The sequence below is a fragment of the Meleagris gallopavo genome, chromosome 2, assembly GCF_000146605.3.
Source record: "Meleagris gallopavo isolate NT-WF06-2002-E0010 breed Aviagen turkey brand Nicholas breeding stock chromosome 2, Turkey_5.1, whole genome shotgun sequence".
Taxonomy (NCBI): domain Eukaryota; kingdom Metazoa; phylum Chordata; class Aves; order Galliformes; family Phasianidae; genus Meleagris; species Meleagris gallopavo.
In genome coordinates this window covers 34,368,919-34,372,965 of record NC_015012.2, presented here as the reverse complement: position 1 = coordinate 34,372,965, position 4,047 = coordinate 34,368,919, and positions in this window count along the sequence as shown.

Below are 4,047 nucleotides of genomic sequence, written 5' to 3'. Positions count from 1 at the left end.
TGCACGTGCATGACCTGCTTTGTGTAACTTAATTTTATTTCTACTACACAGAGCTTCATGGTAATCCAGTTTTTATTGATATTCAGTACTCCTCTGATTTACTAATGAGACCAAAGTGTGTGCAACAAATTTCAGAGTATCAGTTTTCTGAACCAACATCATTACCAAAAATATTTGACAGGAAAAGACCAAAGACATATCCTGAAGACCTTTGCTCGTCATCTTTTCCTAGCTCTTCTTTTTCAGCAAAATGATCTTTGATATTTTAGATAGTTCTTAACCAGCTTACTGTTGTCTGTGGGCCCTCATCTCTTTAATTATGTTTTTCACCAAGCGCCATTTTTTAAAGCAAACTTACGTAATTTCTTTTCTCTAAACAAACAGGTTTTTTTACTGAAGAATATTCTCAGGTTTTTGCTGAAGAATATTCTCAAACAGTATTAAAAAATAGCAAAATTTGTATTTTCTAAATTTAGTATATTTTATTCTGTTTTCCAGGTACCTTTTTTTTCCCCCTCATTTTTGCTCCCTAACCAATTTCCATATGGAAAATAGTAACTGTTATTTCAGTGTTATCTTTCTCTGACCATTGTATTCTTTGACATGTAAGGTTACCCAAACTGCACTTCTTTTCTCAGCTTTCTCTAATCTGATGTTAATTATCCTATCACTTATTACACAGAGCCACAGAATAAGACATTGAGGGTTGTCTGCTTCTAGACCAGAATGAGCTTGTACCCATGTTGAAGCAGGCTGAGTGGAGGACTGTGAAGATGATGAGAGCGCTTGAGCACCTCCCTTATGAGAACAGGCTGAGATAGTTGGGGCTCTTTAACTTGGAGAAGAGAAGGCTCCAGAGAGACCTCAGTGGCCTTCCAGTAGCTGACTTTTTAAAAGGGTATAGTGAAAATGCTGTCATGGCTTGAAACAGTGATTGGGCACCTGGGGAGAAGGAGGGCCACCCCAGAGGAGCTCAGGTGCATGCAATGCAGCTGAGTGATTGGAAGGGGGTGGAGTCTTCCCAGACCTCATTTAAGGGCTGGCAGGGGAGAGATAGGGGCTTCTCTTGCTGGAGGTTTCTGTCTGCCTGTGGTTTTCTAAAGGTAAGTAGTTCTTTTTCTTCATTTCTGTAGTTGCTGCTCTCATTCTCATTTGCTGTAGCTGAAGACTTTGCTGCCCTGCTATTATCATGATACTTTCTATTCTATTGTAGCATCATAAAGGGCTTCTTGTGAAGGGTATAGGAAATAGCTTTAAACTGGAAGAGAATAGATTTGGATTAAATACTTGGAAGAAATTATTTACTGTGAGGGTAGTGAGACACTGGGACAGGTTGCCCAGTGAGGTTGTGGATGCTGCCTCTCTGAAGGTGTTCTTAAGGCCAGGCTGAAGAGGGCTTTGGGCAGCCTGGTCTAGCTCTGCTTCAAATAAGGGGGCTGGAACTGAGTTTTGAGACTCAACAAGGATGGAGACTTCCAGAACCCCTCTGGGCTCCAGTCCCAGTAACTAACTGTCCTCATTTCTTTATAACTTTATACATTATTCAATGCTAAGTTACTCTTCTGCCTTTATTTTTCCTGAGCAGTATATGGCTAACGCATGCTCTCTTTGTAATCACTACTTCAGCACAACTCTATCATTCAGGAGTGGACAATGGTGACACTTTCATTGCTTAGACTCCTTGTATTAAGCATACACATGATCTCCCGAACATCTAGTATCCTTACCTTGACTTGAGCAATAGTGTAAAGCCTCAAAATTTAAGATAAATCTTTCTAAGTTTAAGTATCAGAGCTAGGTCATTTCCAGCTAGCAGGAGCTTATAAGTAGCACTAAACCACCCAGCACTGAAAAGCATATAAACAAGCATGTGTACGTGAATGCTCAGAATATGGTATAATGAGGTCTTTGCCAGGCAGTATCAGGATCTATCTATATAGTGTTAACATGAGACTGCATCACACAGTAAGGATTTATTACATGGCGAACAGGGAATCAAGAACTCATCAATTGAAAGTGGAAGAGAAAGGAACTGGCTATTCCTGTTACTTTTTTTTCTTGGGCAGCTTACATAGACCTTCCGGGCAGTGTCTGACTCTAACCAAGATTCAGAATTACACAACCTTTCCTGAAATTATTACTACTGTTTCTATATATTTTTTTTAAAGTTGCTTGTAAATTAGCTGTTACCCTTACTTGCTTAGTTTGGAAGAAGTGTGAGCTATTAAGGACTAAACCTTTCTGAAAGCCAGGAAGAACACATGACTTACGGGAAAGTTTTCTCCAATTTTCTTATCATTTCTGGTAAAGCTCAAGAGTAGAGTTTGAAAGACTAGACCTGTCGATGCACTCATGCATTGAAAGGAGGATACAATAACTTCGCTAAGCTTTAGAAAAGCATTTGTATATTTGCAGCTATTGGAATTCAGAAATCAACATCTAACTTTCCAAGTCAGTAGAGCTGATAAAATGCAAGGCTGCCAGTCCTCTGATTCAAATAGCTCACCTTACCGTAATACAGCAACAGCTTATGGTGTGTTCAATAAAAACTCTATGGCTGGTTCTTTGCTTATTTAATTGCTAGCAGAAAACTCAGCTGGGGAGAGCGTGTGCATGTTTTGTCATGCTGTGGTAGCAGCATTTGAGGCTTTGAGTATGAGTTTAAGGTGATGGTGTTTTGATCTTTCTTCTACTTTTTCTGCCTTCAGCTTCCAAAATAAATCATTTTAAGTGCCAACCAGAGCTATGTGAAGGAGGTAGCTGCATGCTGAGAAAGCACAGTTCCAACTGTGCTAGGGTTGCCATTTCAACTTGTCTGAAGCATCTTTAATAACAATGCGGAAAGAAAAGTCTGAATTTTATTTGTATTATGAACAGACAAAAAAGCTATCATGTTTAAAATACTAAAAAAGAGAAGAAGAGAGAACCCTCAATCTGTCTTCTGTACTCTAAAGTATGCACTGTTTTTTCTTCTAAGATGAACATTGACAAAGAAAAAAACTCAACTTCTTGTTCTTCCACTAAATGTAATAATGTTCCCTAATACAATGATCACTCATTCATGAAGACCTTTCCATTACCACTCAGGCATCTTTTCTGACTGTAAGGCCACTGAGTGTATTAAAGACCAATCTTTAAAATGTCAACTTTTACTTATTTTATGCCGTGTTTCTGGGAAATAAATCAAGAGCAATGAAGATACTAATATATCTTGATGCATCTCTAGCCTTCTTTGTGCAGTTGGTGAAATAACACAGTATTTGATTTCTTTGATGGCTGGAAAAAGTGCCCCAGAAGAGAAAAAGGAATATTGGCTTAAGTTAACATAGAAATTACTATCTATTTAAAGAAAGACAAAACACCATCTTCTGCTAAGTAAGAATATTTCTCTTGGCTCCTTGTTAAGGGAACTGTTTCATTTTCTAGGTTTACTTTTTTCTTCAAACTTGAATATTATAGTGTTTTGTTATGCTTTCAAATGAAAATGCATTTCTCACTTTTGAGAGGTTGAAGGAAAAATGAACAGCTTAATATTTCTTCTGGAAAGCTGAATTACTTCCTACATTTGATCCAAAGAAACAGATACTTCCAAGTTTCCACAAAAGAGCATAGTTCGATACAGTTATTGTCAACATCTAAAAAACAGCCGTATTCCTGTCCTAACATATTTTGTTTGTGCTTCATAAATCTTGTTTCTGTTTCACATGGTAACATGATTTTGAAGTTAAGCAAATGGAAAATTTCACTACATCTTAATGAAAAGGAAGAAATAGAAGTTAGGTACGTTTTCACAATGAGTAGTGATCCCCAGACAGCTGAGTACTCTCCACCATGTTAGTGCATGTAGCTAAGCATTTATACAGCAACTTTTAACAGATAAATGATAAGCCTGCACATAGAGAAAACCTGGAGAATGTCTGGTCCATCAAATTAGGTGCTAGATCTGTAGGAATTGCTTTGTCAATCTCTCCACACTTCATGCTAGATGAAGTGAAGCTGAGAGATGAATTAGAAGATGCTGTTTCAAGTGTGTGTGTGTGGGGGGGG